We start from the raw sequence: 27,530 nt of genomic DNA on the forward strand, positions 1-27,530 counted from the left end.
CTAAACATATATATACGTAAATGTATGGTACATGGTTAATCAACGCCGTCTCTTCATCGTGCTTTCACACCCTTCGCATGCTTCGCAAGATCTTCCGATGGATCCCGACCGAAACCAGGAAGACGGTCACCCAGGCCCTCGTCACCAGCCGACTGGACTACGGAAACACCCTCTACGCCGGAACCACAGCCAAGCTACAGAATAGACTCCAACGCATCCAGAACGCCTCCGCCCGACTCTTCCTGGACATCCCCCGACGCAGCCACATCTCCGGCCACCTGAAGGACCTGCACTGGCTCCCCGTCAACAAGAGGATCACGTTCAGGCTCCTCACCCACGCACACAAGTCTCTCCACGACCTGGGCCCCAAGTACCTCAACGACCGCCTGACCTTCTACACGCCCACCCGCCAGCTACGGTCTACTAGCCTCGCCCTCGCCGCCGTACCACGCATCCGAAGAGCCACCGCCGGAGGCAGATCCTTCTCCTACCTGGCGGCCAAGACATGGAACTCCCTCCCCATCCACCTTCGGCTGACCCAGGACCACCTCACCTTCAGGAGACAACTCAAGACCTGGCTGTTCGAGCAGTAGCGGACCCCTTCCCCCCCAAGCGCCTTGAGACCATTCCGGGTGAGTAGTGCGCTATACAAGTGTTATGATTGATTGAATCCTTTTTATTGTACGTTATTTTACAAAGAAAAGGTCTAACTGTGAATGGTTTAACGTTATTCGCAGTGCAGAATGCATTTGCATGATATTTAGCTTACCTAAACAAATAAAAAAGTTAAATATGGTAGTAGGTCTTTCCTTCAGTGCTGGTCAATAATGCTTTCACAAAGATGGTGCTGTTCTCAAACCCTTAATCAGCACCACCTGGAAAGCTCAGCCTTGCAGGCTCATCCTTGCTGCAAGACTACCAATGATCGTAGCCAGTATGTGAAAAAAAAGATTGTAAATGGAGAAGCCAGTCAGCAAAACGTTTCCCTGTCCCACACCCCATTTTATTTTCTTTCTTTATAAATATCTTGTTAAACATTCTCCATAGCTGCCAAGATGATGGCTGCGGTGTCATCAGGATGGCTAAAAAGTACTCTAGCACTCAAACATGCATGCAGCCAGAGCATTTGGGGACTGGGGTGAAGAATCAGGGCATCTTGCTACGAAAGCAGCTCCATTATCCCTCTGGCAGGAAGGGGAGGCTGAATGCTGAGTGCAAACCGATCAAAATACCAGATCCTCCTTGCAGAGTGTGGGCTTATCAGGATCAGCTGTGCTTGCTCAATCCTCCCACAACTTATGTAGTAACCGACAGATTTTGGACATTGATCCTTAAGACAGAGGAGTTAAGGCACTTTTTCTTAAGACAAAAGGGAGAAACATTTTGAGGGCAAGACAGACTGGCAAGGGATACCTGGGTGCATTTACGTTCAAGTTCTGTTCCAACACACAACAAAGGTCCAATGCCATTATGTCACCAAGATGAGTGCCCCTGCCTAGCAAGGAGCATCTTTCATCTTGTGGAAAATGTGTAATATTTTACTTGGCATAAGTGACCGCCATTTTGGCTGTGGTGTCCATTTCGTTTCCTTCGTAATTCTTCCGCCCTCTGCTGCTCGTCTTTTTACTGTGCATGTGTTATCTATTTTAGTTAACTTCCTGACTCAGCTAAAAGCAATGTACGTGCTGAGAGTTTGTACTGCCAGTACACTTGTTGACTGTCAATCATTTACTGATGCCATAAGCATTTCTGCTCCCACTTTGCTGACCATTTAGTTATTCATCTGCCCTTGTTTGCTGATAACTATTTCTAAAACCTGTTCTTCCTATTTCTGTTCATGTGCTTACACTGCACAACACCTGTATAAAAGGGCACTGGTTTGTGAAGTCAGTGTACTACCTCCTTGCATCACTTGACAGTGCTGTGTGGATGCGGTCCCACTCATGAGTGATTAATAAACATGTTATTTATTTCCAACTACAGTGCTGATCTCTATTTTGTTGGTCTTTGAACCCATCGACAAAAGGGTGACCCTGCACCAGTGTACCCCTACAAAAGGTACATTTCCACAACCTGGTTGGTGTAAGCTTATGAGTGTCCTAAAAGGCAAACCCTCAGGAGATTCAGGGATCTTTCCACAAGTGCAAATCCTGATTCACCAACTATAAGAACATTTCCTGAATTGAGATACCCCCTAGTATTTCAACTACTACCTCCTCAGACACCATTAAAGGGTTATTATTCACCATCTGACGTGAGGCACCAATGGACTAAGGGACTGCAGACGCAGCACCTGCTGGACCAGGATCCACACATAAAACAGACACATTGGAATCATTGATTGAATAGCTGCGATCCTCCTCAGATGAAGTTAAGCATTTATATAAGGACTGTGTCTAGCACTACCCCAATAAAAGTCAGCTTCTGTGTGAAAGAGAAGTGGGACTACTGAACGCTGATGGAAAAGTTCATGTTGTGCATAATAGACTTCGCATTCACTAGAGAGTCGTCCAAGTAAGTAAATATATGTCCTCCAGACATCTGCAACAGTACCATCTGTCAATACCGCCAGTTTCTTTGTAAAGATGTGTGGAACTGCCATCAGTCTGAATTAAAAGGACCACAAACTGAACATTTTGGGACCCATTGTGTACCTCAAGCAATTTGTGTGGGTGGGGAAAGTTGAAAAATTAAAATAGGGGTTCTGGAGATCAAGGGATACCAACCAGTCTTCAGAGTTCAAGGCCAACAGGACCCGACTAAGGAAAACGTATTGAACTTACCCTGCCAGATGAACACGTTTAGAAGGTGGAGCTCCAGAATAGAACTTAGTCCTCCGTCCTTCTTATGGACCAGGAAGTAAAGAAGATAACATCAGGTGCCCCTCTCTTCCAGAGGCATTACTACGAAGGCCTCATTTTCCTGAAAAGTGCTATGCAAACAAATGATGGACTGAATGCTGAATAAATCATAACTTCACCCCCAGTCAAGGTATCTGGGTTAAGTCCATTGTTCTTTTGCTCACCAAGCCAGGGAGGACCTGGGCTGGTAGTTTGGGCAGGATTTGCACAGTGAGCAAGGGACTCACGTCTGCGTATACCCATCCCACTTAGGGCGAAAAGTGCTATGCAAAGCAAATGATGGACTTAATGCTGAATAAATCATACATTCACATCCAGTCAAGAGATCTAGGTTAACTCCATCATTCTTTTGCTCACCAAGCCAGAGAGGACCTGGGCTGGTAGTTCAGGCTAGACAGCTCCCATGATGCACAGGGTCAAGACTGATTTGCAAATGGTTGGGTCTAAACTGGGGTGGCATGGTGAGCTAAAGAACAATGGATCCAACCCAGATCTATTGAGTGTGAATGTTTGATTTGCTCTTCATTCTGTGAATCTTTTCCATTTTCCTGCAAAGCAAGGACCTCTACCTCTAAGACTGATTCTTCAACCTTTGGCGGAAGTATAGCCCCGGTTAATCAACTGGATAACCCAACAGTCTGTCATCTCCAAATTAATGACAACATGGGAGACTCTGCACCCACCGAAAGATACTGAGATAAGGGAGTGGTATCGGTGAGATCTTGAGGGAGACGAGCCTACAGAGGTCAGTGAGGCATAGAGAAGAAGGAGGAGGAGGAGAAGGAGAAGGAGAAGAAGACGACGCCAATGATGATGATAAAGATGACAACGACAACACCTTCCAGATGCATCCTATCTCAATAACAGCAGTACACCTCCTGGGAGATTTGAACAGGTTGAGAATGTTGCCATTATTAGGACTGCACAGACCTATAGTAACCAGAGACCTTTCAATATTGTTGGTAGAGCTAATGTGCAGACCGGGCCCAGAGCATGGGCTGTAGCCCTTTTAGTCTTGAAGCGTTCCCATAAGTTGTTGTCTTTCTCTCATATTAGCTGTTCACAGGCCATGTCCATAAGCACAGACTGGACATCCCTTGACAAAGCCAAACATGTTAATGCAGCATAACAGCTGTAGCAAAAGACTAGGCAAAGGTGTCCACAGAGTCAAACCCACATTTCAAGATCAGTTTTGAGGACACCAAGCCATCACTTACCAGATTAGCAAATGAGATTCCCTGATCTAGAAACCCTTCTACACAGAGGAACATGTGCACAAATGACTTCACATTTGAAATCGCTCACGCCAAACACTTAACACACAGTGTTTCAATGTGGCTTTGTTGACAAATTAGTCTTAACCAACAAGGCAAATCTATACCAAGCATGTAAAAATACAGGAGATACCAAGAAAGCACTGTGATGAACATTTGAGAGAGAACATATATGTCTACTGGAATGTGCCAACTATAATATTCATTGATTCCACCTGTGCATATTTCCATCAAGAACAACTATTTATCGTCATATGGAGGTAATGCATAGCGGACAAAATAATAATGGTCACTGTGGTCGAATCCTTTTTCAGCACATCAACATAGTGACCAAATAATTCTATGTCAATCTCTCATTCTACATTATCCTGTAGAGAAATGTTTTTACCATATGTTTAAGGGTGGACTAGGCGACTTGTACATAGATGGGGCTTTGGCACCGTTCGAGGCGCTCCGGGACCAGTTCGGGCTGCCCGACGGGGGGTTCCTCCTGCACGCGGCAGTGGTGGCTGCCATACAGAAGCACTGGAAAGGGGGGCTCGTAGAACCCACGACGACTATGGCGTGCCAATATGTGGTGATGGCAGCAGGCACGGTCAAAGCTGTGACGTGCCTCCATAATAGGATGCTGAATGAGGGACTGGAGCCACTCCTGGGGCTCAAGGCTAAATGGGAGGAGAGTGTGGGCCGGCACATACCGGATACGGCTTGGGGACACATCCTGCGGCGCACGTGGAAGGGCACGAGAAATGCGCGCTTTCAGCAAGTGCATTTCTATGTGCTTCATAGGGCCTATTTAACTCCAGAGAAATTACAGCGGTACTTCCAGGTGCCGAATGCCCGATGCCCACGGTGTTCGTCTCTGGGAGCAGACATGGATCATTTGTTTTGGAAGTGCCCGCAATTGGGGACCTATTGGGCGGAGGTAGGGGGACTCCTGAATGCAGTGACAGATAGGGAGGTGGAATTCGATATGGTGGCGTGCCTGCTGCTCTGGTTCCCGCACACTAAACGCACCAAGGTGACGAGCAAGTTCCTTGATCTGGGTCTGATATTGGCGCAGAGGGAGATATCGTGGCATTGGAAGTCCAGGGGGGGGCCCTCGCTGCGTAGATGGAAGAATGAATTGCTGCGGTGGTCTGCCTGCGAGAGTGTGCTCCGGATGCGGCAGGCTGTTAAGATGGGGAATGAGAAGGTTTTGGAAGCGGCGCGTGCATGGGAGCTAGTGGTGCAGGCCTTGCGTGATTCTTTTGTGGACGACGAGGATGGGGAGAACTAAGCCGGTGGACACCACGGGGCGAACACAGAAGTGCTATATTCCGCACTGTGGTGGTTCCATCTAACTCGACAGGACGAGGCGTACGCCCAGCAGTTGCCAGTGGGGGGGGGCCTTGGGGGGGACTGGTTCATGGGGGTTCGGGGTGGGACGGAAGCCACTGGATGGTAGCCGCCTGGGTGCCTTGACTCTACTAGGATGGTTGGCACAGTGTGGAGTATGAAAGGGCTGGAGGGAGCAGCCAGGCGAGATAGAACGATAGCACCTAGGGCAGGCCCCGATATGAGCGGTGTCACTGCTTTACCTCTGGGATGGCTGACGGAGATGTTGTTGTGGGTGGGGGGGATAAAAGCAGATACGTACAACGACTTTTCGACCATGGTCCCCATGGGACGTGCACCGTGCTTTTCCTATTGAATGTAATAACATGCCGCCCGGCCCCCGGGATGCGGGCTGAATGGCTGTGTACAGTTTGGACTTCTTAGTGGACGAGGGGATGTCACGAGTGCACTGGTTGATTGATTGTATCCTGTGATTTCAAATTCTGCAATAAAAATATATTTGAAAAAAAATGTTTAAGGGTGGACGTGATCCGGCTGCACGGATTCCAGCACCTTATGTGGGACAAGAGTTTAGGCCTCGATTAAATATTGATCATGCACACGTAATTCCCAGATATAGGGTTTCGCCTATTTCTGGTTAAAGTTAGAAATGCCTTAGGAGAATGGTGAGAGCTGTAAAGCTGATGTATATCATACCTGTGATATGTTTTCTGTTCAAATGAGTCTCACACCCACCTGTATCAGGTGTAACTTCTGCACATGAGGCATGCTATTCTGTACAATTTTGCCACGAGATGCGGGCCTTGTGCTTTCCACATAATATGCATTATTTTGATTGTTTTTCACAAAACAATTATGTGTGTGAAAGTTTTGTAATTTCATGCCAGGTTAAGGACGGAAGTAAAAGGACAAATGCATAAACATAAGCTGAAGGACTCTCTAGGATTTAAAAATGCTATTGAAATTAGTTACATAAACTGTGTCAAAAAATGCAGATACAAATTAAGCAGCCCCCTATTTTTGGGATCCACCCTATAAAGATCAAAGAGTTAAAAAGCCCTAAAACAGGGTAGGTGGGTGAAAGGTGGGGACACGGGTGGAATTCTAAGGAAAATTTGGCCAGTTCCATGGCTATTAAAGAAAATAACTGGGTACAAAATTTGTTTTGGTTATATACTGCCCAGGCTCACTACATATCAGTAACTAAAATTCAGACTGGAAGTTCTTCAAATTGCTTCCCTCATTTATATGTGGTCCAAAGATCAAAATGAGGATGTGGTCCTTTTCGGGCGCGTATTCAATCTCAAAAATGAAACCTTCGCCCATATTATTCTTTTTTTTTAGATTTTGCAGGAAGGTCATCATGATATGGCCACTTCTGCTTCTTTGTGTTGAACAAATTAAATTGCTCTCTGGGCCACGCCCTTGACAGATGATATATAGATGAATTATTATGAATGAATGGTTAGCATCTTCCCAACATAGACCCTGATGTGGATTCAACAGAGACAGCAGACATGCCTGTCTATATTATAGTACATTTGTCAGAGTTAATTAGGAGGAATAATGTGGACTACATCCTACAAGAAAGTACAGCTCCCCTGACAAAGAGTCTACTTGGGGTTTGACATCAGATCCACTGGTAATGAGCTGGACAACTCTCTGAACACACTTTCACAGAAGAATAAGGAGCATGTGATTCAACCCGCCCATTTGTTTGTGCTGCTCCTCAGACAGGAATAATTTGTTGCCAATGCAACAAGAAACTTCAAGGTCTTAATCGTGTGAGTCTGCTAATGCCAGATCCAAGCTTGGCATTTGGGTACTATAGCACTCCCTTCAAGAGCAGCTATCACATGTAAACGTACAATCACATACTCAAAGGAAATCTTGTCAATGCCCCAGGTAAAATCAAATGTCTCAATTGGGTCTGAAATGGGATAGGGATTACAAGTACACACAGTGTAAGGTATTTTCAAGATGAAGCATTCATGGCGATAACCTGAGATGATCTCAAATGAGTTACAGGTGAGCTGTGACCCACAATGCAATCATGTCTGTCTTGTACCTAATGAATCCTAGAATAAAGGTACACTAGAAAGGCTTTCTTTGACAATATAACAATTTTTAACAAATCTGCGTATAAGATAAATTATAGTAATTCGCTATTTTCCATCATCTGCTTGTATCTCTAATGGATGTTGCTTTTGGTTTATGGTCAGCTCTGTGAATGCAGCCATTTAGGTCTGACCGGTTTCCTTACTAAGAACTGCACCAGGGCTTTTGATATAGTGCAGTGTCACCCCTTTCCTTCCATGAAGGGCGTTTTACCTGCCTATCTGCACTCTACACACTAACATGCCCACCTCTCAAATGAATCTCATATTTCACACCCTACACTGAATCACCACTAATCCTGTTTGGGTTCCGGAACAGATTGCTACTTGCCGAAAAAGCGCTTTGACGCCTCGTCAGGGGTAGTAAACACTATAAAAATGCAATTACAATTAATCTCAATGAAAGAATCATTTACAGTAAAGAGTCATAGAAGACCCACATTACTTGCATTGAAGTTTCTTATGAAAAGTTGTTTCACCATGTTCACATTTGATTTTCATCACTGTAAAGTATTTGTATGAATCATTAAGCATGTTAAAACACTCTGAAATTAAAAAGTATTGCATTTTAGTGCTGATTCACTGAGCATTAAAGTGTCCAGGTTAAGAGAGACGTGTGTAATAAATACTTTCCCATATTTTAGCTTTTAGCTGTCTAAATTTCATTACCAAAAGAAGTTTGAGAAAATCAATGGGTCCTCACTTCTTGTCAAGGAATGCTCAGCAATTTATCGTCATTTCATCTCACCTGGAAGAAAGGCCAGCTATCATTGATTTCATCCTTTTATGAAATAAATTAGACTGAATTGCCAGCAAGTCTTCATTTTGAAAGCTGGGTGAAACTTTTATCCTCCTGGAGATGGAATGGGTACTGTCTGGAAACCTATCGCTCTCTTCGAGATAAACGGGAACTGACTTTGAATAAATTCATCCTTTTGGAAACAAACAAACTTTCACCCACAAGGCGGGGGGGGTTGTGGCACTGAGAAGCTCTAGTTGTGAGCATCGCTGACACTTATTTTGTTACAGGGGGTTAGGGCACAAGTCCTAAAAAAAGAAGTGGGGGTACTCTTCAAATTAGGTGGTGTCACAGGAAGTGACGGCACGACAGGAAGTGACGGCACGAAAGGTAGTCCTCTCTTATTACAGGGAGTCCCGCTTAACTTGGGGGGCCATGTTAACCCACTGTGGAATGTAGCGTCATTCTCTGTGTGTTTTTGGGAGCGATTCTGTGTTTGTTTCACCCCTACTGAAGTTGGCCGAGCTGGTACGGCCGAGCTGGTACCGCCGAGCTCTTTGCCGGGGCCGGATTTCGGCTGATTTTGTTGCGGACGTGCGGGCAAGTAACGCCATCATGGAAAGTCTAGCTTTTGGGGCAGGAGGGATGCCGTCCACCAGCGTGGAACCCCAACTCGTGCCCAGCAGGGGTCGATATTGTAGCACTGCTGCAAACCCAGCCCCCAGTGACAAACCCGGCCCCCACAGCCGCAAAACCGGTCCCCACCCCTCCGGCCCATTGGGGAAATGCCGGATGCCCACTACGGCCAGTCTGGCCCTGGCTGCCGGGACTTATTTTCTGGAACCTGCACTTATTTTTCTGCATCTCCTATACACAGAGTAAGAAATTGAAAAATTCGAGATCTGAAAGACAGAATAAGAATAAAACGGCAAAACTGTCACAAAAGGAGGACGCAGGAACCAGAAAGAGTGAGATAAAGGGGCAGGGAGTGTCTGACAGTGGATTAAAGGAGCACAACGTGGTTTTAAGACTACCAGCCTTGGTATTGTGCATAAGTATTATTGCACGGGTTGTGGTCTTCTGAGCAAAGAATCGGGCACTGACACACTATCTTTTACAAGTTAAGTACTGAATACAATAAGGCACTGTGATTGGTAGATTAACCCGACATATGGCGTGTTAACGCTTAACGAGGGCCAATGGTACAAAACGTGTGGTGTGTGTGTGTAGAAAGAAAATTACAATTAAAATAGAATTAACTATAATCGATACATTCTCTCAATTAGCATGACTAAGAGCAGACAGGAATTATCTCAATGTGTTTTAAGGTCATAGAGCAACAGCTGAATTTTCTGTATGAAACAACTCACAGTGCACAGGTTACATAACACACACACACACACACACACACGCACGCGCGCGCGCACAACACAAAAGCTACCTTGGCCAGTGGTACCGTTGCCATTGGCTGGTCACAGGTCACCATCCAGGTTCACAGGACAATGCCTCCAAATCTTCATGCTGTTATAGCTGCAGTTGTTTTTGGCTTTATTCCAGTCCGGGTTAATGTTCAACTGTCTGTTTGGCGTTTCCAGGCAAGCCGGCCGCAACGTGGCCAGCCAGCATAAATCACTTCAAAAGGCAGCGTGATTGTTTTGTAACTGGATGAAGTAAATAAACATAATTATTTCTTTGCGACAGAATAATATTCGAATTACAAACACATTCACAGCACGATATATATACGGATAATAATATCAGAATAATAGTGCATTACAGTAATAAAACACTTTAAGCGCATGCGCTTGCCGCACGCCAGAACCCTTGTGGTGACAAAAAAAGCAAGAGGCACTTTTCTGTTGTCTCGTGAAGCACACCTTTCCCTGCATGTCAGCCCTTTAGCACATGTTCTTGGAATTACAATGCAGGTTTATGTGGCAGGGCTACTTCATCCTGCAGGAGAGGCACTGGCCATTCACTTCGGATTTGCAAAACTAAAAATATATGTTGGCTAGTGTACGATATTGGGTGCAATGGGGCGCATTATATAGACCACTGACTCATTGTAAGTGTGGAAAAGGTGGCTTTATTGAAACTGGTGCATGTCACATAAACCTCTTCCATCAACGGCCTTACAGAACTAAAACCTCACTATACATAAAACACCTACCCTTCCTTATCCCCCCAAATACTGCTCCCCATATACATACCCTTCACACGTTAACATTATAACTAGGACTCCCTGTTATATGGTATTTATTTGCTTGACATTTCCATCTGTATATATCCATATTTCTTTTTTTGCTAATTTTATCTGTATTTATCCATGTTAATTAGGTCTTTGTAAAAAAAAATGAAGCTGAAAATTGTATATTTCCACATTTATTTAACTGATAAATATGCACTCATGCCAGATTTCAGTGCTGTGAACACACACTAAAGTTAAATCAATGCACTTATATCAAAACATGCAAATTTCAGTATCAGCCATGTGTACATCTACTGCAGTAGTCTCTTTACTAAACTCCCTTTCTTTTTTAACCCCCTTTTCTTACCAATCCACACAGTTATTGGCTTAGCAGTCATGGCATACAGAATTTAGAATTTCTCGGAAAACAATCCAATTTCTGTTTTAATCCACTATTAAAAATAAATACAGACACGAAAATAAATATTTTCTGACTGTATTTCGCTGTAAAAATCAGTAAAAACGAAAAACAGCGAGCCCCAGTTATATTCTACTATACATTGCCTGATGGTTTTACTTTAAACTTCCCCTTCTGCTTAGCCATGAACTAATAAACCTGTGCTCAACTTGTTATTCCTCTAACATAACATTTTAACTCTTGGACTTCAGGAGTGGGCTTGTTGAGACTCAGTTCCTGCCTGCTTGCTTATCCTATATTAACCAAAATAACCTTAAGTGAAAGCCTGAACACTTGTGGCCAACCGTCACTTGTACCTGATTCAAGCAACAACCAATTTAAATCTTTTCCCTTACGCACCTGCTGCAACTATCCTGCCCGATTCCTGGCCAACAAAACAAGCTATTTTTTAACCCAAAAACAACAAAAAAATAGGCGGATGAGTGGACAGGACAAATTCTTTCCTGCTCTAGGGAGCTGCCACCGTGTTCACCTATTCACAAAATGATGGGTGGCAGCCCAAAACGGAGTCTCATAAGTATTTTGGGCTACATCCTTTACCGGATGTAGCCCAAAACCTGCATAGTCATCTAGACTGCGCCTGGTTCCCCCAATACCCCCGAAGGACAGACCTCCCTTAGGTCGACTGTCCCCCAACGCCCTATTCATATCTAAGATTGACAGGGATGGTTTGATCTGAATCGCGTGAATAATGTCCTAGTGTTAGTTGACAAAGAGTACGATTTTTGCTGAATAATTCAAAGACTGACACTTCAAAACAACGAGAAATTGCATAGCCTTTAGCTTTGTGTGCGATAAAGGGCTCTAGCAATCCAGGCAAAGTACAATGGAAAAGAGAAGTGGAGAAGGACACAGAGTCTGTTTTACTCCCATAATTGAGGTATCTTCAATGTTTCAAAAACTCCTTATTGGACAAATCAAAGTTTAACTTCTACAAATGCCAAAATTAAGCACAATTTTATTGATAAATTATTATAAATGGGTAATGTTTCATTGTACAGAGATTAATATGCATTTTTCATGGTCCTCCTGACCAATTGGAATCCTGCCTAAATGATTAGTTGATGCTCGTTGAACCGTTCAGCGTTTAAAAAAAAAACTATTTAGCTGGCAGACTTCTCTATCTGAATTGTACACAGACGCGCAAATAACGCTGTTATCATCATCAAACACACTGACACAGAATGTATCCACCTTAGAAAGATGAATTCATGAGTTGCCATCCCGCAACATGCATCTGCGGCATACAGGTCTGTGGACTGCCGCTCATTGTGCATCATTCTTTACCAGCAGCTGCCTGGCCTGTTTTGGCGGTCATTCTGAGATATCCTGTCATGTGGCCATGTGGATAGATCACATGGGCCATACAAGGTCGTCATTATCCAGCCTAAAAGCCAGTTCTGCTCAGAGCCCAAACTAATCAAGCACCAGTCAGTTAACATCACGGCCCTATACTCGGCTGATAGCACGGCAAGTCTAACCTGAACACATCTAAGAAACCAGACAAGCCTGGGCCAAATATGGTCCAGCACTGTCCCTTTCTAGCATTCAGCTCAGACCTGAGCTCAGTAACAACATATGGAAAATCAATTTAAGTCCTCTGCTTCAGATTATGTCTCAATCAACATTGAGAGCATTGAGAAATGCGCCAAGTGCAGGGATCCAGAATCAAAATATAATGGGACACTTCCACTTAAATGTTGACAGTATTTGCCAAAAGTTAGCAGTGCATTATAAAGGTTGGATTGGCCACTGGAATTCTGCATCAGCCCACGGTGAGCAGGGCATGAAAAGTTTCTTAACAGCATAACTTTGTAACATGTAAAAGCTTCTCATATGACACCAAGAGGTAGGGTATTAACAGCTGATTCAGCAAAGTAACCTTGCGTGCTCCATAGATCATACGTTTGAACCTTACCAGCATTAAATGAGTCTTATATCCTTTTTTAGGTCAACAAATTGGACACATAACCTTGGGAAACAGAAATGTGGTTTCAAAGCAGCATTAGATTACTAAAATGGCTGTATTTAACACCATTAATGAATATGTTATTATTATTAGATGCTGCCTGGTTGCACAGAGCTCTATTTAACACTACTGAAATGGATATTAGGCCTATCAGTTCATTTAGTTCCAGCAAGTTCAATCCACAAAGGAAAGCCAGGGAGAAATGGAGATAGCACGCACATGTGGTAGGGTTTTTTTATAGCAAAAATCTAGTCAAAAGGCAGTGGAGCACTGTACAGGGTCAAGAGAAGCATACAACAGCAAGTGATAGGAGAGGTAGCTGGTTTGGTGACTGTTAATACATTGTGATGTAGTGCTCATTAATGAGCCGCACTTTCAACTCTGTCTTAAACTGGAGGAGTGATGGGGAGGTCCAGATGGATACCGAGATGTTGTTCTAGGTACCGGGTGGATGGATGGAAAAAGCATATTGCTTCGTTTTTTTTTGTCTTCTTTTTTACACTTCTTAATATGCAGTCTGATAGTGTCCAGTTGTGGGTGTGCCAAGAATCATCAGAGAGAAGGAGCTTGTCTGAAAGATAAGCAGGGGTACTGGATTTCATGACTTTGTAAATGATGCAGCTGGTTTTGAAGATGACGCAGGCCGGCAAGGTCAGACAAAGGAGTCCCATAACAATGGTGGTAATGTGATCATATTTCTTCCTGCTCTGGACACAGTTGTGCTACGGCGAGTAGGATGCCCTTAAGGAAAGTGGCTGACCACATTTTGGTTTCACACGGAAACGCACGTCAGTGCTAACAAAGTGGGGATCTGAAGATTAGCTATTAAGGAAATGTACATAAGAAGATATAGATGATCCTACATTACAGGATCTTGAATTCAAATCATCGTTAAAGAATGTTTCAAATGTGGATATGACACAAAATAATAATATACTGATGTACAAAGGATACTATTTAATGCAAAGAGTGGTAGAAGCATGTGCAAATGTAAGTCTTTAGCATTTGATAACAAAAATGAAGTAGCTGACTTGTAAACTTTTCTCTTTTTGTGTCCAACTAGAAGTCCTTTTTTTATTATTGTGATGGTTGGTTGTGACAAAGATATGCTTGAATTATGATTGAGTAAGCGTATGAATGTAGGGTAAGTTTTTAAGTGTATAATGTGTGGAGCAGGGTCTGTATAGCCTTGTAGAAATAATTTCCGAGTATATTTTTGTAGACTGTTATGTAATAATTAGTGCACACAGAAGAAGAATTGTGTAGATACAAAGAAATATGTTGTTCGAAAAACAAATAAAAAGTGAACAAAATATACACTGTGTATGCATATATCATGTTGGGCTTAAAATATATGCTTTAAACAAATACTTATCAGTTGACGTATGCAGTTGTAAATACTTGGGGTAGGCGTTTTTAGGGCTCGGACTCCTCCCCTCGGAGGAGTTTCGAGAACTAATGTTAAAGGAGAAAAAAAAGAAGAAGTATCTCCTAGGGCCTTGGTGAGAGGAATTCCACACATTCCTTAGCGTTTTCTGGCATCTGGTCAGTGATTCGTCTTCCCTGTGCTGTGTATGTAGTAGCCTTGAAGTGATAGGCTGTAAGTAATGTACGCGTGCCCGATGTGGCATTTTGTGTGCGAGAACGAGCATGGCAGAGTGATTAATCTTAATTACGAGCTGTCAGAGTGCCCGTGTAATGCAAGCCAGATGATGCGAACGCGTTCACAGCGGTGAGCGCGTTCAATGTTAAATGACGAGAGGCAGCAGGCGAGGCTCACAGAAGATGACTCATACATGCTCGTCCACACTGTAGTTCTTGTTTATTTCGTAGTCGTTTATGTTCTGCCTTAATGCATTGCCATTTAGACCGGCTTTAAAATTATTTGAAAGGCCCTCCTCTCCGCCAGTAACAGCTTCCTGTTGTGTTCTCCCTAGTTTTCCGGTACGTTTGTGCTGATTTTATTTTAAAATACCTTTACATTTGTACTTTTGCCACTCACTTCTGTAACTTTGTTTGAAAAGTAAAGCGCTCTTAATAAAGGCCGTGTTCGCAACTCATAAATCACAACGAAAAGTTAAATAAAATACAGATAATGAAGTGCTTCGAAGCCTACCAGGCGAGCCGTGCTAGCGCTGCCGGTTCTTGTCCGGGCCGGGCGCTGGGACGAGCCTGACAGCTGCCCGTTATTGCAACATGCCTGCAGTTGGCCACCTCAAGGCGCTGTCTGTCCGTCCTCGGCAGGCCATGCCTGCAAGGACGTGCCTTCGAGGCCTGAGGCCGCCCAGTGGCCCGTTTCCTGCAGGACTGCAATGCTAAAGTTGGAATGCGATTTACAATTCTTTATTCATTTATTTATTTATTTATATATTTAATGCGATTTTCTATAGCGCGAATATTACCCGAAGGTGTCAGAGCGCTTTACAAAAGAACCAGTTGCGCTACATAAGGATTTAGGATTCCATGAGTTACATCAAAGATACAAACAGGAAAAAAAATTGCAATTGTACAAGTTGTAAAGTCAAACAGGGAAGAGATACAAATATAAAAAAATGCAAATGTACAAGTTGTAAAGTCACTCTATGTATCTCTATATACATATTGTTAAAGTCTCTTATGTAAATAAAGCGGTTTTCAGTCTCCTTGGCGAGAGTGCTCCAGAGCAACCGGTTCCGGACAGGGGTGAGGCAAGCTCCAGGGGGTGAGCCGCTGAGTGAGGCTGTGCCGGTGTGTTCAACAAAGAATGAGGGTGTGCACAGGATCAAACTGTTTATTCAAGAGAGCAGCCAGGATCGGAAGGGAGGTTTCCTGGCCACATACGGCCCGGTGATTCCCCAGCGACTGCTTTGAATTTTTGATTCTTGATGATTCAACACCTCAGCAGCCTGTGCATTCACCAGCAACAGGCCCCTCCAGGATTACAAACCTGCAGTTGGGACTGCCGCCTCCATTGTAGACAGGCAAAAACGCATGAAACACTGCTGTTGAGTGCTGAGTGCTGTGTGCGGTGTGCTGGTGAGTGCTGTGTGCTGGTGAGTGCTGGTGAGTGTGGTGTGCTGGTGAGTGCCGTGTGCTGGTGAGTGCCGTGTGCTGGTGAGTGCCGTGTGCTGTTGGGGGCAGAGTGCTGTTGGGGGCAGAGTGCTGTTGGGAGCAGAGTGCTGTGTGCTGTTGAGTGCAGAGTGCAGAATGCTGTTGAGCGCAGAATGCTGTTGAGCGCAGAATGCTGTTGAGCGCAGAATGCTGTTGAGCGCAGAATGCTGTTGAGCGCAGAATGCTGTCGAGTGCAGAGTGCTGTTGAGTGCAGAGTGCTGTTGAGTGCAGAGTGCTGTTGAGTGCAGAGTGCTGTTGAGTGCAGAGTGCAGAATGCTGTTGTGTGCAGAGTGCAGAATGCTGTTGAGTGCAGAATGCTGTTGAGTGCAGAATGCTGTTGAGTGCAGAGTGCTGTTGAGTGCAGAATGCTGTTGAGGGCAGAATGCTGTTGAGGGCAGAGTGCTGTTGAGGGCAGAGTGCTGTTGAGTGCAGAGTGCAGAATGCTGTTGAGGGCAGAGTGCTGTTGAGTGCAGAGTGCTGTTGAGTGCAGAATGCTGTTGAGGGCAGAGTGCTGTTGAGTGCAGAGTGCTGTTGAGTGCAGAGTGCAGAATGCTGTTGAGTGCAGAGTGCTGTTGAGTGCAGAGTGCTGTTGAGTGCTGTTGTGTGCAGAGTGCAGAATGCTGTTGAGTGCAGAATGCTGTTGAGTGCAGAATGCTGTTGAGTGCAGAATGCTGTTGAGTGCAGAGTGCTGTTGAGTGCAGAGTGCTGTTGAGTGCAGAGTGCAGAATGCTGTTGAGGGCAGAGTGCTGTTGAGTGCAGAGTGCAGAATGCTGTTGAGGGCAGAGTGCTGTTGAGGGCAGAGTGCAAAATACTGTTGAGTGCAAAATACTGTTGAGTGCAGAGTGCTGTTGAGTGCAGAGTGCTGTTGAGTGCAGAGTGCTGTTGAGGGCAGAGTGCTGTTGAGGGCAGAGTGCTGTTGAGGGCAGAGTGCTGTTGAGGGCAGAGTGCTGTTGAGGGCAGAGTGCTGTTGAGGGCAGAGTGCTGTGTGCTGTTGAGGGCAGATTGCTGTTGAGGGCAGAGTGCTGTTGAGTGTTGTGTGCTGTTGAGTGCTGTGTGCTGTTGAGTGCTGTGTGCTGTTGAGTGCTGTGTGCTGTTGAGGACAGAGTGCTGTTGAGGGCAGAGTGCTGTTGAGGGCAGAGTGCTGTGTGCTGTCTCCACTACCACTCTCCACTCTCCACTAACACTCTCCACTAACACTCTCCACTAACACTCTCCACTACCACTCTCCACTACCACTCTCCACTAACACTCTCCACTCTCCACTAACACTCTCCACTAACACTCTCTACTAACACTCTCCACTAACACTCTCCACTAACACTCTCCACTAACACTCTCCACTAACACTCTCCATTACCACTCTCCATTACCACTCTCCACTCTCCACTACCACTCTCCACTACCACTCTCCACTAACACTCTCCACTAACACTCTCCACTAACACTCTCCACTAACACTCTCCACTAACACTCTCCACTAACACTCTCCACTAACACTCTCCACTAACACTCTCCACTAACACTCTCCACTAACACTCTCCACTCTCCACTACCACTCACTACTACCACTCTCCACTACCACTCTCCACTACCACTTACCACTATCCACTACCACTCTCCACTACCACTCTCCACTACCACTCTCCACTACCACTTACCACTCTCCACTACCACTCTCCACTACCACTTACCACTCTCCACTACCACTCTCCACTACCACTCTCCACTACCACTCTCCACTACCACTCTCCACTACCACTCTCCACTACCACTCTCCACTCTGCACTAACACTCTCCACTACCACTCACTACTACCACTCTCCACTACCACTTACCACTCTCCACTACCACTTTACATGAGGTGCTTCCTAAGGGTGGAACTACTGCATTGATTTAACAAGCGCTGCTTCTCAGCGCAGCACTAAGAGAGTGACCCACAATGAGTTGCACTACAGTGGCTGTAATGCAGTGAATTCTAGAGGTGATGCCCTAGAGTGGCTGAAATAATGACAGCGATGACAGTGCATATCTACAGGCTAGTGAAGCCAATGCATATCTACAGGCTAGCGATGACTGCATATCTACAGGCTAGCGATAACAGGCATATCTACAGGCTAGCGATGACAGTGCATATCTACAGGCTAGCAATGACAGTGCATATCTACAGACCAGCAATGACAATGCATATCTACAGGCTACCGATGCCAGAGCATATCTACAGGCTAGCGATGACAGTGCATATCTACAGGCTTTTGAAGCCAATGCATATCTACAGGCTAGCGATGACAGTGCATATCTACAAGCTACCGATGACAGAGGATATCTACAGGCTAGCGATGACAGTGCATAACTTACGGCTACTGAAGCCAATGCATATCTACAGGCTAGCGATGACAGTGCATATTTACAGGCTAGCATTGACAGAGCATATCTACAGGTTAGCGATGACAGTGCATTTCTACATGCTACCGATGACAGTGCACACTTACACGAAGGACATCACAGGCAGCAGCTGTGCAAGCTTGTTACACTCACAAGGATACCACATGCAGCTGAGGTGCAAGCTTCTCCCACTCACAAGAAGGACATCACAAGCAGCAGCGGTGCAAGATTCCCTCACACACTCACAGCAGGTACTGTGCCAAAGCAGCAGCAGCAACAGAGCAAGAGTCCCTTATAAAGAACAGGCACAGCACAGAGATGCACAATGCAATCTTCTCATACTCACAGGCAGCAGCTGTGCAAGCTTCTCACACTCAAAAGAACGACATCACAGGCAGCAGCAGTTCAAGCTTCTTACACTCACAAGGAGACCACAGGCAGCAGAGGTGCAAGCTTCTCACACTCACAAGAAGGACAACACAGGCAGTAACGGTGCAATATTCTCACACTCACAATGAAATCACTGGCAGTACACACCACATGAACACACTCCATAACACATAGCAACAATACATTGGCATTTACAATGCCATTAGCTCAAACTCAAATAAATCCGAGCCCGATTGCATTTCTAATGCTTGTTTGTTCTTGTATTGGTCTAAATTCCCCTGAATCTACCCCCGTCATTTATTCTACTCAGGGGCCCTCTTTCCTTTCTTGCCCTGAAGGGGTGCCCAAGTGGAGTCAGGGAGGCCACGGAGTAGGGCGTTATCACCATCCTGATACCAGAGTACAAGGCAGTTCTGCACTACTGCAGTCGCTTTCTAGAACAAACAGTTTCACTTTCTTCAGAAGAGAGAGCTGATACCAAGCCATCTCTAATTTGAGGTTGGTGTCCAGGGTAAATCCAATTGACTTGGCACTCAGTGAACGTTGGAGTTCAAATACATCAAGGTTCTCACCACTGAGCCAGGAAAATAACAGGGAGTTTGTCTTGGTTAGGCTGAGCTTTAGATAGCAATGGACATTCAGGTCTGGAGGATGTGCAGGAAAGTTTGAGGTGTTGGATGCCTGAAGCAAATCAGACTTGCAAGTAGAGTTGTGCATTATCAGTATATTTGTGAATCTTGATGCTGTTATTGGGTAGTGGACACCAAGTGGTTTCACGTAGAGGTTGAAGATGACCGGGGACAATATGGAACACTGGAGTGCTCCCTTAGGTGACAGTGATCTTTTGGGACCTGGAGGTGCTCTTGTGAAAAAAATGGAGTCAGTCAGAGTGGTAGTAGGAGACCCAGTGCAGGACACTGCAGGTGAATCTCAATTGAGACTCTAGAGTGTGTATGAGGATGGGATGCTAGACAGTGGTGACGGCCCCATGAAACACCTAGCAGTATCAGGAGGTAGGGGGTCATCTTTATTTGTGGTCTGAGGTCAAGAGGGCACTGTCTACGATGTGCAAGGTAGCAGTATCCGAGCTGCTGCATTATCTAAAGCCAAACTGGCAGTTATGCAGGAGATGGCTAGCACTAATGTGGTCTTGGAGTTGAAAATAGACTGCTTTTCCAAAGAAAACAGTGAAGGTTTAAAGAGTTAGGCGGCGACTTAAAGGCTGAGACAGGAAGTGCTTAGAAACAATGTGTTCCATGAAATATACAAACTAAAGTATACCAAACAGGCAAAATAAAACATTAAAGTAGTCATTTATAACACAAACACATTCTCTCTGAAATCATTGAGTACCTCTGAGCATTAAGGGAATGAGGGAAGTCAAAGAGAGGCACAGAGAGAGAAAGAAGATAGGATTCACAAAGATCAGTAGGTGTGACTTACACTTGTAGTATTCCTGGCTTAATGATGAATGTCAGGAGTAAGTAAGGAGTTCTCCTGGCTTACACCTAAAATTCTATGGAAAATTCTCCCTATAAAAGTTTCTAGGGCAGAAACCAATTTTTCGCAGATTTTTTTTTCATCACGAGTTGGTAAAGTTTTAAAAATTGACTTTGCACACCACTTGAAATCCTGACCGTAAGCGCTAAATTACTAAAAACCGAAACCTAAAACTCAGTACCAAAATCAATGTACAATTATGCACCACTCTTGGAACATCAGGACAGGAATTATGGTAAGATAATCCTGTATCAACAACCTCAAAGACAGAGAAAATACAAATTAACTAATACTTTTGTTCCAGGTTTGGTTTGTTTGCTGTGTCTTTACTATTGAAAAGGTAATGGCACGTATCCTTTCACAGTAACTGTTTGTGGAAGTACCTTTCAGGCTTGGTGGTCAATTAGGGTTTGTTTAATATGCATTCGGCGGTCTAAGCAGGGTTTAAAATTGGGAAGGGGGAGCTACAGAGAATAGTAATTTCAAAGTGACTTACAGACCAAAGTCAGAGTAAATAAGGACTGGCAACGCCAAAATGTCTGCTTTGAGTTCAGCCCTTTGGCTCTGTAAAAGCTTGCTTTGTTTTGTTGTAGTTTTTGGAAAAATGTTCTTGTTGGGTAAGCTGCCAGACCCTTGCCAATGAAAAAAAATATTGGCTAAAAACATAAATATCTGTTAAGGCCCAAAATGCAGGCATTACCATTGTATTCCTGGTCAATAAAGGGAATTGCTCAGGGTGAGGATTTGCTGCTTGCGAAAGAGCAGAATGTATTCTTTCACAGTGAAGTCAGCCAATGTTTGAATTGGGCTGTACCACTGCCACATGCTGTCTTTAGTGGACAGAAGTAAAATGTGAAACACAAAATATATAAATAAATAATATTTAAAAAAAAATATATATATATATATATTCACACACACACACGGTCGCCACTGAGTAGGTATAGTAAGAATTGTGTTTCCATAGGAGATACTTTTTTTGGTATGCTTAGATTTTTTGCCCTATTTGATAAATCATCAAAAAACTTTCCAAAATCAAAAATGTTCACCCCAGCTCCTTCCTGGAAAGTTTTGGAGTGATCCCTCAGGCGGGGCCTAATAAAAGAGGGGGTTCTCAAATCACCTGATTTCAGAGAAAGCTAGATCTTGGTCCAGAAAAAGTGCTTTTTCTGATTTGGTGTAAATCCGTTCAGTAGTTTTTGAGCAATTAATGCTCTAAAACTTTATATATATATATTTTGAAACAACTAGGGAACCCAATAAGCCGTCCAGGGACCTTGGGAGTTAATTATTATGAACAACAGTGGTCCCCAGAAAGGGAGATGCATAAGCAAATACTTCAATAAAGACACAATCGTTGCTATATTTTAAGGACGTGTCCAGCCACCCAGAGGTCAATTTTTACTTGTTAAGTGATGGATAGGATAATACATAACAATACATAAAGTGGGACAAAAACTTGTGCCCAACTTAGCCAATAGAGTACGGAACAAGGGGGAAACAGAGACAACAGACAGGGCTCAGGCAAAACTGGGGTTTGTGACACACATGGAATAGACAGTATCACAAAAACAAATCGCCAATTACACCTTTACAGCAAAAATACACAGAGTTTCAGCGTATACGGTGTTTTTATGGTGTCGACGACGTTTCGATCCAGCAAGGGGATAAGCGGATCATCATCAGGACAATTGATTATGCCTGAGTAATTCAAGCATCATATGCCGAGGGCCGTGGGCAATTGGCTTGGCTCCGTGGAGGAATGAAGGTGGATGGGTTATGGCTCCTCAGTCAGGAGAGTTGAGTTAACTTGATCGATAGGGGGTTAGTCGTTAGGCGTACTTGAACGACACGATCACCAGCTCCGTGGACAAAGGCTGAATAGCAGTGTTCTGTCAATCCCACGTAAGGTGCCACACATAATCAGGCATAATCAATTGTCCTGATGATGATCCGTTTATCCCCTTGCTGGATCGAAACATTGTCGACACCATAAAAACACCATCCTCCTAGCCGGCAGACCGGGCTGTGTATCATTCCGCGTAAAATTGCTTGAACCTATCCGCTATATCTGCCTCTTCAGTTAGTATCTCACCCTCGGCCGATTTAAGTTCTGTGACCATCGTTTTGCCACGCTAAGCTTTCAATATCTGCACTAATACGGAACCCGGTCTGGCGCCCTCCCCATATACACGTGCCGTGGCATATTCGCCTAGATGCTTGATTTCGCTATCAGCAGTATCTTGATATTCTCCCAACATTTCTTTGATTTCACTCGATATAGCCTCTACGTTACACGTCAGTTGGTGTTTTTCCAAGGCGCCCAGTTTCCGTTCTAGATCAGCCAATCTCTGTCGGATAGAGCGGAGAACCCCTGAGTGATTGGCCATAGCCACACCCCGAATGTAGACCTTGAAGGTCTCCCATACGACCTGGAAATTATCCACAGACCCCACATTAATGGTGAAAAACGTTTCTATAGCTTCTGCTATGTCTTCCTTAAGGACAAGGTCCAGCAATGAGTAAGGGGGAAACTGCCAAGTAAATGGCGGGATATTCTTCCTGGGCATGTTAAGAACCAGCAGAAGAGGAGAATGATCCGACAGAGTACGAGGAAGTACCAAGCACTCCCGAGTGCGTCCCATGAGAGACGAAGAAACCAACCAGTAGTCTATACGAGTGTGCAAATTATGATACGCAGAGTAATGTGTATAGCCTCCCCTATCCTGGTATCTTGTTCTCCATACATCGCAAAGATCCATGCCCACCATGGCGCCCTTAAGTGCTCTAGCCACTGTAGAGGGTCGCCTCGTCGCCCGCCCCCCCGATCTGTCCAAATTTGGATTCCTGACTAGGTTAAAGTCCCCACCCCAAAGGTACTGTGCTTCCGGGTGCTTAGTGACAGCGCCTGCAAGTGTTGTGCAAAACTCCGGGCAATCGTAATTGGGGCCATAGACATTCACTATAATTAGTTCAAAGCCCTTCCCTTGACATCTGGAGATCACAAAGCGACCATCTCTGTCTGAGTCCAATTGGACCATTGTGAAAGCTGACCTGGGATTGAACCCATGTCAGCACTCCTTGGGCACGTGTGGTGAAACCTGAGACGTTTATGTTGTCCAGCAGTCGTCTACTGCGTAGCAATGTGCTATTCAGTGGGAGATGCGTCTCCTGTATTAGGGCTATATCAATATTCTGTCGATTTAAATAGTTCAGCACTTTGTGCAATTTTCGGTGGTCATTAAACCCCGAAAATTCCAAGTTAGCGTGCGGAGGGTGTCCAACGTCTCTAACGTGTTAACCTAACTAGGTCCCACCATTGTACGTATTAGAGCACATTATGTATCCCGACCTATGCAGCAAATAAGTGATAAGCACACCATGTAAAAACTGACGTAAAGCTTCAACCAACCACAAGAACAAAACTTTCCCCTCCTCCCATGTTCCCCCCACCCACGACGGCCCTCCCCCAATTCAGCCCGGTGCATCCCCTAGAGCTCCCAATCACCCTCCCTCTACCCCCCAAAACCAAATTTCCTCCCCTTGTGTGATTCACTCGTGGGCGGATTTTGCTCGTCCCAGTAAGGAATACAGCGAAAACATTGAACAGCCCACCATGCACCGTTAGAGGACAATAATACAGCCTCACAGAACCAATACACTCAGGCCTTAACAATCATATGGAACAAGTTTGGCAGCTGCCCCTCCATGACCAGGTCTCAGTGCCCCAAGGGTCTAGGCTAACCACCTTCAATTGTTCTGGCGCAGTTGCTATGTGTCCCATTGTGTATCCACCTCATCCAACAACTGTCGTCGTCATCCTTCAACATCATGTCCGACGACCCCTACATCTGTACTGCGATGAATCTCGGGGTAAACAAGTGTTACCCCCCTCCCTACGCATCCATTATGAATAGGCAGCTACGGCCCACATTAGGCAGTACCCAAACCACTCACAGAGCTACCCCGCCCCATTCTCTCCAACCCCAATACCATACTTATTGCCTAGCGGTAGGCCGCCATTGTTAGTCTTGTTCTTCCAGAGATCCCCCAGTCGCCTCATCAAGAAGTTGCCATTCCGAGCTCTGGCGACTTTCCTTGGACAAATCCTTTAGGGCCTTCTGCAAGGACCTTGGATTAGTAAAGATGTGCGAACTCCAAATGGCAAGTGTAGCCTTAGGGTGTTCCAGGTGGTACCAGTCTTCGCCGCTACCTAGCCTTCCTATGAAGCAGTACCCTGTGCAGAATGGTGCTAGTCCACCAGATGAGGTTCTTTTACACTCCAGCACTAGGGCCCAGCACACAAAGGCAAGAGCAACCGTGAGGTGGTGCAGTTAGCTCCAGTCCTTTCTGTTATCCAGCCATCCTAGAGGGCAGAACCCTGGGCGGAGAGGCGCTAGAGACTTGTTCCCCGGTGCCAGCAACCGTTGTCGCTCACACAAACTTGTGCGCAGGCCAGTGTGTTAGTGCAGCGTGTCCAGTAGTGTGCGCCCAGGTCAGGCCTCTGATAACAACGAACAGTACACCGCCGTAGTCTAAGCATCACCGGTTATCTCCTTTCAGGCCTGCAGGTTGCTGCAAGAACTCCAATTACCACCCCACTCGCAGCCAAAGATAGAGCAAGGGTACCGCTGCAGGGGACTGAGCCACACAGGGTTATAAACAAGTCAAACCCAGCCCAAGGGCGCCGCTCCTCTCCAAGTACACCGCTTGGGCATGGGCCATGTACGAGACAGACACAGTCCCAGGGAGCCCGTTCTACCTCAGTCTCGAAGCAGTGGACGTCGCAGTCTGTAGATGCCACAGTCTGTACACTCCGGAAGTCTTTTAAAACACTCCGCTCTCTTTGCACCCGGGCTCAGCACTCACAGTTCCTGTCTTCAGTGTCACAATGTAGAGCAGGGCAGTGCGCGCTCTACTCGCGCGAAGCAAAATGGCGGGCCCAAGAGGCCGTGTCTTCCTCAGTCGCTCAGTTCCACCAGCGCTTCATAAAGGGGCACACACCATAAAATAATCATCTAGTAGTTCCGGTACATGCGTCAGGGATCCTGCGGGTACCAGTCGCTCCGGTATTACGGGCGTATGAACTGCCCCTCCACCTGCCACTGATCACCCAGACGGCCCTAAGTTCCTACTAGTCTTTATTCTTCGAGTCGCAGGGCGCCCGGTGTGCAATCCGCCTCCCAGTTCTGTCTCAGGTAGCTGGGGCCGTCATGGGCAACGATCACGGCAGTCCTCCCAGGATTCGAAAGCACCACGCGTGCTCCCGGCGCCACAGCAGTGCGACGCTGGTCGAAGTCAGCCACCCAGCCAGACTCCAGCTCGGGGATCCAGGCCCGGCAAGTCGGACGCCTTCCGAGCTCCGCAGCGCTGTCAGTTTTGATCGTTGAAGCGCCGGAGTTCGATCCCAGGGTTCCTGGCGTACAACGATAAGCAGGCCTCATATTTATAATTATCTAAAAATGCATTGCTGTCGGTTAATTGCCGGATATTCTGACGGTGTCACGGAGCTTAAGGTTCAAGTGGCCATCTTGGTCGTGAGCAAGCTTCGCCCCCTCCTTCTGTTAATTAAAACATTTTTTTTAAAAAGCCCCCAAGGATGGGGTCCTCAGGGACTAAAGTGGATTGGGGAGGGGGTGTGCGAACCCACACAGCTTCCTCTCCTGAGAAGATACATTTTTGCCCCATAGTCCAGCGGACTGCTGAGCAAAACGGCAGGGCCAGCAGTCCAACCACCTTCCCAGACATGTTTTCGACTATCCAATGTGAAAATGGTTTAGAGCAAGTGATCAAGTCTCCACCTAGTCATCCTCCCCATCAGTTACATTTACTGCCTCTTATGTTACACAGGTAGCTTGCTAGGTTAAACGTAAAAGCAAAGGAAATGTGCTATTTGCAGATGGAAAATCTTGAGCTATCTGGGAGATACAATGAGTAGGAGACAATGAAGGAGCACACAACATGAAAGAAATGCACTTTCCAATGGTGAGTCAGTGTAGTTAGCTTTAGCACCCTTTGTAAGTCCAACAAAATAAAACATGGGGAAATATTACTTTTTCATACAATCAAGGGGCATTTTATTCCAATACACAAATCAAAAGGACTGGCTTCCAATTACGGTTATAAACCAATAAACGGGAGAAACAGAAGGAAACTAAATACATTGCAGGAAAATGATACTTGATAGATGCGATCTAACTCCTAACCTCCAGTAGGGCAACTCTGTGAGCTTCAATGAGTCGCACACCCCAAGACGACCCTCTGTGGCTGTTAGACTTGGCTTTTTCAGCAGGTTTACCCCCAAACTCTTTGCTTTTTGGCCTCCTTTTTTTGACCATGGTTTTGTTGTTTTTAGGACTCTCGGCGCTTTACCTCCAGTGGCAGCTCTGTGAGCTTCAATGAGTCACACACCCCAAGACGACCCTTTGTTACCATCTAATAAACAAAGAAAAGTGCTGTGCCTCATGGATAATGAGGGCGGTATCTCTCCCTTGCCAGTGGTAAGTGCTAACTGGGAGAGTTGTGTATAGATATTGACATCCCATCCTCACCTGGTAGTGCCCTAAACCTAAGTGCGCTCTTTGAAATGGATGAAAGCCCTCGGCTTGCCACTCAAAGAAGCATAATGCCCTCGAGCACATTAGTAGCTTCTCTTGCCTTCCACCCACGTCAGTGAAGTCAGGTCACTTGGCAACTCAACTCTCTTGAAAGCTTTCGATCGATAATTAGGTCTCCATTAAATGAAAAGAGAAGGGCATGGAAAAGGTGTTTGCCATTCTTTAGACTAAAGTGCACTGACAAACACTTCTCGACTCCTCCGAGTTCCTAATAGCACACAGTAGCTGTAAAATTATTCTAAGAATTATATAACAAAAAACACAAACCAAATCATCGCCGGTCGCTTTGCCGGCAGAGCAGAATGGCCCAGATTGTTGTTTGGGTCTTAGTCCCTGCAATCGGCCTGTCCCTTCGTTGATAATACAGTCAATGCATACACAAGGAGAAAAAAACCCTCGCAAGGATCACACAATCTTGTCAAGTGGTGAGCCGGGATTAGAGTAGTCTGATCCATGGAGAGGCTCTTTGGGCTGGCCTATATCTGCTCCCACTGAGGAGAGTAAAAACAACAAGCATTTACAATGCAACGGTCTCGCCTTTGCAAAAGTTAGAGCTATTGGCATTGTAAATGAAAACATTTTTATTT

General features: G+C 45.4%; 1 protein-coding gene across 3 annotated transcripts in view; it reads right to left on the reverse strand.

Annotated features, from left to right (window-relative positions):
• Window positions 1–27,530, reverse strand: part of LOC144772966 (F-box-like/WD repeat-containing protein TBL1X) — a 952,308-nt gene that overhangs the window by 430,835 nt on the left and 493,943 nt on the right. For all 3 annotated transcript variants that reach the window (XM_078657676.1, XM_078657675.1, XM_078657677.1), the window contains one exon: window positions 9,771–9,990. The gene's annotated coding sequence lies outside the window, so the exon portion shown is untranslated. The remainder of the gene's footprint in view (window positions 1–9,770; window positions 9,991–27,530) is intronic.

This window comes from Lissotriton helveticus, chromosome 8 (genome assembly GCF_964261635.1).
Source record: "Lissotriton helveticus chromosome 8, aLisHel1.1, whole genome shotgun sequence".
Lineage (NCBI taxonomy): Eukaryota > Metazoa > Chordata > Amphibia > Caudata > Salamandridae > Lissotriton > Lissotriton helveticus.